The sequence below is a fragment of the Prenolepis imparis genome, unplaced genomic scaffold, assembly GCF_030444845.1.
Source record: "Prenolepis imparis isolate NDT839.2.m4 unplaced genomic scaffold, iyPreImpa1.0 SCAF_12, whole genome shotgun sequence".
Taxonomy (NCBI): domain Eukaryota; kingdom Metazoa; phylum Arthropoda; class Insecta; order Hymenoptera; family Formicidae; genus Prenolepis; species Prenolepis imparis.
Genome location: NW_028141170.1, coordinates 15,408,189 through 15,416,747, shown reverse-complemented (window position 1 = coordinate 15,416,747; position 8,559 = coordinate 15,408,189). Strand labels below are relative to the sequence as shown.

At 48.6% G+C, this 8,559-nt stretch overlaps 1 pseudogene; it reads left to right on the top strand.

Moving 5' to 3' along the window:
* The first annotated feature begins 3,442 nt into the window (after nt 1-3,442).
* LOC145943440 (uncharacterized) lies at nt 3,443-6,782 on the top strand (annotated as a pseudogene).
* The last annotated feature ends 1,777 nt before the right edge of the window (nt 6,783-8,559 follow it).

Here is an 8,559-nt window from a genome sequence, read left to right as displayed (position 1 = left end):
ACTAGAAAATGATCGACATTTTCTGGAGTTGATCGGATCGAATGTCAGCTCTGGCAAATTAGAAGCCCATTTTCGGAGCTGAAATCCGCCGCGCTTCATCAACTCGATCAATTGGTTTCATGCGTCGCGTAATCCGACGGGATCGTCGTCTCCGAATAGCGTATCGTCTACGTAGAGTGAATTCTCGATAATAGCGGCTGCTTTCGGAAAGGCATGACCGTCGTCTTTCGCGAGTTGCTTGAGGACCCGTATCGCAAGATAAGGCGCAGGAGCGAGATCGTATGTAACCGTAAGAAGGCGAAAATGTTTTATTTTTGACTCTTTGTTAGGACGCCATAATATTCTTTGAAATTCAGTATCACGCGGATCAACTAAAATTTGGCGAAACATCTTTGTTATATCGGCCATATAAACGTAACACCATTGTCGCCAACGTAAAATTAGTGCGGGGAGGTCGGCTTGTAATTTCGGTCCGATTAATAAGAATTCGTTTAGAGAAGTTCCGTTGCTAGTTTTGCACGAAGCGTTGAATACGACACGTAACTTCGTAGTACTACTCGAATCGCGCAAGACGGCATGATGCGGAATGAACACGGGCTTAAACGTCGAGTCCGCATCTTCGACAAGTTTCATATGGTGAAGCGATTGATATTCGCGTAAGAAGTCGTGATATGGAACGCAAATATCTGGACGGCGTTGCAGTCTTCGTTCAGTTCGATGATAAAGAGAGAGAGCATTGTGGAGCGATTCTCCTATAGCAATTCTCCTATAGGAGGTTCGTTCTTGAAGGGAAGCCGTACGATGTAGCGGCCCTGAGACGAGCGAGAGTGAGTCGTTGCGAAATGTTCTTCGCACTGTTTCTCCTCCTCCATGAGAGGAAGCGATTGGAAGACATTCTCGTCTTCCCAAAATTTCTGTAATAAAGAATTGGTATCCGCGTCCGCAGCGATATGCGAAACCGAGGCGTACGCGTTCGTGCGTCGATCTACGCTGGTCGGACCGGATAATATCCACCCGAGTGAGGTACTCTGTGCGGTGGGCGTGCCTATTGGACCTTGACGAAGGTCGTTTAACAACAAAGAACCGTAGAGATCGGCTCCTATTAATAAGTGAATCGGATGATTGCTTGTGGGATTCGGATCTGCAAGCGGCAGATCGCGTAAATGGGACCACGAATCAACCGAGCGAGTTTGTGAAGCTGCGTACGAAGTTATTCGTTGATATACGTATGCAGTAAGCGGAAACGTCGGAGAGAATTTAGAACACGGCGAAAGCTTGACAGAAATTCGTGACTTTGCGATGTCCGTATACTGTTCCCCAAAACAGCGAATTTGAAGATTAGCGCGTTGCCGTTTTGTCCGCATGGTTTGACTGAGTGATTCGGAAATGAAGCTGAAAGTGGATCCTTGATCCAGTAAAGCTCTTTACTTTAAAAAATCGACCCTTCGATGTGAGAAGCGTTACCCACGCGGTCGCAAGTAAAACCGTAGGAGCGGGCTCGATTAGCGTTTGTACGGTCTGTAGGTTAGCAACGACTGCGCTTTTAACTGTGTTATCGCTTGATTTTGGCTGCGTGCCGACGGCCGTCGCAGGTGGTTGCATAGACGCGTCCAGCTGACAAGTAACACTATTCAAGTGCCATTCGCCGATATTCTTGAAACTTTGCACACACGTAGTACATCGAAAAATATTAAACACGTGTTTTTTTATTTTGGCTAACAAAGCGTTTTAAGGTCGGGTATAGTACCACTATCTTGCCTTCACTGGTCGGGTATAGTACCACTATCTTGCCTTCACTGGCTGGGTAGACCTTCCCATTGCCTTCAGTTTCCGCCATTTGGATGCGTCATATTGAATTTTTCGACACAATTGAAACAAAGTTTATTTTGTTTGACGATCGCGCTACGCTGTGCGACTGATTTCGAAAGAAAGTCTTCACATTTGGACAAATTATGATTGCCGGTGCAGTTTACACACTTTAGCACGGACACGTTATGTATAGAGGATCGAGATTTATTACCGCGAAAATTCGTTAAATTATAGCTCGAATCGGAAAGATCGGTCAATCCGCAAATTCGGAGCGTCAAAAAATCGTAAAGTTCTTGATAGGACGGAAGAGTGGAAGACGAAGCGGTACGTTTTAAGTTCCATTCGTTTCGCGTTCTCGGACTGAATTTTTGCGAGACAATATATACCGGGTGTCCCATTTTAAAGGACCCACTCAAATATCTCAGAAACACTGCATTAAATCGAAAAATGTTTCCTACAAAAGTTGTAGGGTTTCGAGAGGGACATAACATAGTAATATTCATATGACCTTGGGCGGCGTCTCCAAGGTCAAGTGAAGGTGAGAATAAATTTTTTAAATGGAAATCCATATTTTTTATTATAACATCTTTTTCTACTAATTAATTTGAACAACTTTTATTTGAAGCATTTTTTTATTTTCCTAATATTTTTTAAGATATTCAAGAAAAACTTGGTAACTCTTCCAACATGTTTTTCTATGTAAAAATTCCGTCTTTTTTATTTAGAGATTTATTAATAAAATTTTTGTTTCTGAATTTTTTCCTTCTGTCATTTGACTTTCAATCGTAGGATTTCGAGGGGGACATCCGATGGTGACCTTGACTTTGACCTTGAGGTCAAATTTGAAGGTCATTTGAAGGTTAACTTTAAAATCTTAAATGGAAACCTCCATTTTTTATTTGACATTCTTCTAGCTGACATCGAGAGCTTTCCAAAACTATAATTAAATGTTTTTTCATTAAGTACTTTTCGAGTTATAAGGCTTGAAAGTTACAGTACCGCCGGCATTAGCATTACCCAAGATGATCGACCGACCAAAGGCTAAAACCTCTTGAACATTGTTCAAGATCATAATCTTGATAACATTTGTTAAGATCAAGACCATTGGAAGTTGTTTTTCTTATTTCCATTTTGACGAAAAAATGCCGAATGGTGAGATATTTTTCAGAAGTTAGTTATCAATCTGCCTCATCCAAGGAGGATTAACTGGAGCTCAATAGCAATTGACATACTGACTCTTAGACAACTTCTTCGGCATTCGCATGAAAGACGTCACGTGTCCTGAACCAATAATCCTATTCAAGTAGCCTGTTGCAGATACGGAATCTCATCTTAAGTAACTTATCTCTCACTTGTTCCCAATCTCGAGACATTCTCAGACATTCCTGGATTTTTTCGATCGTAAAATCGGAATTCGGAAAAAATGCCTGATTACTCGCCTAACGAGATTGTCGATATTCTTCTGATCTTAGGAAAATGTCGGCGCAATTACAGAAGAGCAGCAGCATTGTATCGTAGACGATTCCCTCGACGCCAATACCCGGATCATTCTAGGATACGCAAAATTGAAATTAGGATTCGGAGAGGAAATCTTCGTCGTCAACGAAGAAGATACGATAACAATAATCACGTAATGAATCCTTACTTTATAGCAGTTGTGGCGATGGTGCATTTTAACCCACATGTAAGTTTGCGTGAAATTCAACGTACGCTGGGCATTCCGAAATCGACTGCTGGTAGACATCTAAAAGTCGTGAGATATCATTCTTACCACATAACTCTTAACCAAGCCTTAATCGAGCAGGATCACAGAGATCGGCTATTGTTTTGTCAGTGGGCATCACAAAAAATTCGAAACAACGAATTTTTTAATTACGTACTTTTCAGTGATGAAGCTAGTTTTCACAATACTGGGATAATGAATAGACATAATTGTCACTATTGGAGTTCAGTTAATCCTCATTGAATGGGGCAGATTGATAACCAGCATTGTCGCGACGACAAAGAGTGGGCCCACTACAAAGCCTTGCCGAGCGAGGCTATCGAAATACAAACGCGTACCGATACCTTTGTAACACCACTCGAGATAATCGTGCGATCACGCGACGTCACGATTCGACGAAGTTAGCTTTGTACCACCACCGACGGCCAATCCGCGACCGACATAATCACATGACCCCTCTCACGATAGGGGTCGTATCTCGTAAGGATGTGACCGCGACACACAAATTTTCTGCAGTTCGTAGAGTAAGGAAGCAAGTATTCTATTGTCTCGAGTCAAGAAGTCGAATCTTCTAAGTCGAGACCGAGATCTCGTACCGCATTCGAGGCCGAGTCCTCACTTTTCTTAATTTTTCTTTTATATATACTGTGACGTGACAGTTTTCATTTGGTGAAATTGTCCGTCACAAGGGTCGCGAGACCCGACCGGGGGGGTGATTTTGGGACCTCTGCTCTCTCTAAGATAAGAAAGAGAGAGAGCGATTCGAGCGCGGAATCGGACGCGATTCCGCCGCTGCGCGTTGCGATTGCGTGCTGCCGTAGCTGTTGCGATTGCTGCGGCAGCTGTTGGCGAAATTAGCGAAGGTCGAGGGAGAAGCGACGACATCTCATCCGGAGGAAAAGCGGCAAAAAGAAAGAAACAGGACGAGGGGAGGCCACGCCTTACGGAACACGCTCGGTGAGACCGCTATTAAACTATCATGACTGTAAATACTTTTCGGGACAGTAGATGCCGCGTAAAATTAATATCCATCTCCTCTTCCCTAGGGATCGAGAGCTGAGGAAAAGGGGAAGGCCACTCCGCGCGAGAAGTGCGCAGGAGCCCCGCCACGGAGTTACGGCAAGGGACCCGATGGCATGCCCGGCGCCCGGACCCGGATGCGATCCACGATCGATTGAGGACTCGCGGCGGACGACATCCGGTGTCCGAGGCGGCCGGAAGCGGGCCCCCGTAAGCTGCCGCAAGATTTTCCCGCCCGTATCCTACGGGAATGGAGGAACGACCCCGTAAAGAAAAGAGCGCGGAAGCGATGAGTCGCCACAACGACCGCGGGGATCCTCCGGGCCGCCTCACGGCCCTGATTACGGGAGCGCCCCGAGCGGCCTAGTTCGGCGATACGGTGCCAGCGTGTCTCCGGCGAGACTTCCACTCGTCACTGTCGGGCAAGACGCGCGAGGGAGTAGAGGTCCTGACGACGAGAAAGAGGGAAGCGCAGAAAGAGATAAAAGCGAGAGTGACGTTGCGGAGGACGAAGCTGGTGAGACGTCGTCGCCATCCCCGACCCATTTAGAAGGTAGATTGTTCGAGCGAGTCGCACCGGCGAAATAGAGCCGAGTCAAAGTAGTTGCCGAAATAATTGCCGAAATGGCGGCCGACGCCACGTCATAAATTCTCGGGAGGCCTTGTGTGACGGCCACCGGAGGACGACTCGCTCGAACCCCTTATTACGCGAAAATCTCTCTCTTTTCGGCGAGCCCACAGTCCGAGCTTGGCGATAGAAAATTTTGTCCGATTCATTTGTGTATCGCGAGTATACGTTTCTCGTTAGCTGTCGGGTATAATTAATAAGATCGGTGAGCTCGTAAAGTCGTATGCAGCGCGGGTATTTTGTTACTGGTTATCGTATAATGTGCGAAGGGCGGCATACGAAAAGGGCCTGACCCTCAGTTCGGTGGTAATCGGCGCGAGCGAGAAGTCCCGGATTCGATACTCACGCGGGTAGCCGAAGGAGCGGATCACGTGCGCGGCGCGGGTACATTAATGTCCCGGCGCGTGACCGTACGTTTATAGTATCGAATTATCGGGCAGCGCGAGCGACTTCCGCATAGTTCTAATACGCCGACATCCGTATGTGAAAATTTCGATGCAACGCGGATCATATTATTCTGTCCAATTATGTTCACCGGTCTCCGCTGTCGACCGACTGTCCGTTTGTCGTAATACGATATATTGAATTTATATGGTTCTGTTTTTTATTCATACTATGTCGTTAATACGCTTTCTTATTTATTACTTTCTCTGATTTATGCAAATATACTCATGAAAACCCATCTAAGTCGCCCCGTTATTCTCCTTCTTGCGCTGTCGCAAACCGAACCCCTGCTGTCGGCCGAGCTGCCGCGCCTTGGCTCGTCGCGATCTCTTAGCGGGTATTGGATCGGGCGTGCCGGATTCGAGACGGACGCGGCGACCGCGTCGCGGAGTCCCAGGGAGTAGCGGCACGGCTCCCGTGCCTGGCGCCCATTCCAGTTAGATAGATTTCAGTAATTTAACCCGCACGCTCGAGCGCCCGAATGTTCCGGGAGATCGTGCCGAGGGAAGTTCCGCGAAAATAACGATAATTATTAACTTGAATAAAATTTATCGGTTATAATACATAAAGATACATACCAGTATAAGATACAATTAATAAAGTGTTAAAAACATAAACGAAATTAGTGTGTGAAATTAATTATCATTCACCTGAAACAAGCATCGTTGGAGCCTAACTGTCTGGTGTGGAATTGTTAATGGCTATTTAATTGGTCCTTATTTTTTTGATGCCATGGTTAATGGTGCAAATTATTTACAGTTGTTGAGAGACGATCTTCCGGGTTTACTTGAAGATGTTGACCTCGATACAAGGAGGAGAATGTGGTTGCAACAAGATGGCGCAGGTCCTCATTATGCCAATACGGTCAAAGCTTTCCTCAATAATACCTTTCGTAATCGATGGATTGGCAGAGGCGGTCCAGTAAGATAGCCAGCAAGATCGCCCGATCTAACATCGCTTGATTTTTATTTGCGGGACTACCTCAAAGATGTAATTTACCGGAATGCACCGACCACAAGAGATGACATGAAGGAAAGAATCCGAGCTGCGTGCAATATTCCACGTAATGTACTCTTGCGTACTGTTAGACATTTTGAATGGCGTATTCAGTACTGCCAACAAGTCAACGGTGCGACCTTCGAACATTTAATTAATTGAATTATTACTATGGATCAATCACCGATCTTGCCTTCATTGACTGGATCAACCACTGATCTTCCCTTCATTGCCTGGATCAACCACCGATCTTGCCTTCATTGGCTGGATCAACCACCGATCTTGCCTTCATTGGCTGGATCAACCACCGATCTTGCCTTCATTGTCTGGATCAACCACCGATCTTGCCTTCATTGGCTGGATCAACCACCGATCTTGCCTTCATTGGCTGGATCAACCACCGATCTTGCCTTCATTGACTGAATCAACCACTGATCTTGCCTTCATTGCCTGGATCAACCACCGATCTTGCCTTCATTGGCTGGATCAACTACCGATCTTGCCTTCATTGGCTGGATCGTTCTCCGAACACAAAAGAGGTGTAAATCCGACTGGGCAACCTCCGCGCGGTACATTTTGGGTAATGCAAATCCCGGCGGTACTGTAACTTTCAAGCCTTATAACTTGAAAATTACTTAAAGAAAAAACATTTAATTATAGTGTTTTGGAAAGCTCTCGATGTCAACTACAAGAATGTCAAATAAAAAATGGGGGTTTTCATTTAAGATTTTAAAGTTAACCTTCAAATGACCTTCAAATTTGACCTCAAGGTCAAAGTCAAGGTCACCATCGGATGTCGCCCCCCTTTTTTTTTATCGCTGTGGAAACCTCATGGTACCACTCACCCCCCGGGGAGGGGATGAGGGTTATGTGGGACTCCTTGTTCCCCATCGCCGATTCACGCATGGATCGGCGGTGGAAGCCAAGGGCTACCGCACTAAAACCACAGCGAGTGCCTACGCTGGCGCTTACGGTGATGGCGGGGAACTAGCAGTTGCAACACTTCCCGCCATCACCTGGCCCTACCTGTTCCAGGAGAGCATCTTCCCCGAGAGAAAGACACTCTCCCCCGCCATCGTGCGGAACCAACCCGGTTGCGGCGCAGGGGGGCACCACCCCCACGCCGCGCCCTCCCGAAAAGTTTGGAGGGCGGGGTCACGGCTCGAGTACTCCCGCTCGGGCCGCCACCCCCCGCTCCCGGAACGAGGCTCCCTCTCCCTCCCAAAGGGGAGAGAGATTCGGCCAACGCTCCGGGAGCCCTACTCCTGATCGAATTCCCCCCAGAAGGGAGGGAACCCCCCGCAGGCAGTGGTGCCCTCCCACCGGCGCTCTGAGGCACCGGTGAGAGGGCCGCTCCTGCCGCGTCCCTTCCCGGGGGGATCACGTGCAATGAGGCTCGGGTGTGACTGAGCCCCTGTGATCCCCCCTGCCCCCGGGCCGCGGTTCCATCCCTTTGACGGGATTCGACCATCGGCCTGGTGGCGTCACCGAGGCCCTCCCCGGGGGGAGGAACTCGGCCGAGGCAGGGGCGGATGCCGCCCGACTTCCGGCCGCAGAGCTTCCACCGTGCGGCCGCCAGCCGGGTGGCACCCGCCCCCGCCCCCCTCCCAGGACTGCATTGCCGCCCCAAAGGGGCCTCCCTCTGTCGGTCAAGCGGGGGGGGGCACAGCGCCCCCCGCTCAACCACTCCACCCGGATGGGCCTCCTCCCTCATCTCCTTTGGGCGAGGGGGGCTCAGCGCCCCTCGCCCAACATCCCGTTGTGACTGGCCGCCTCTCATAGAGAGCCCCTCCCCCCGCGAGACCCGGGGAACCTAAGTTCCCCGTTAATGTCACGGGGGGCTCGCTGCTGGTGTCGACGGGGTTGGGGGCTCCGTATTCTTCCCCTTCCCCCGCCGCCATCTCCCGGCTCGTCACGGGCTCTCCCCCCCCCGGCCCCC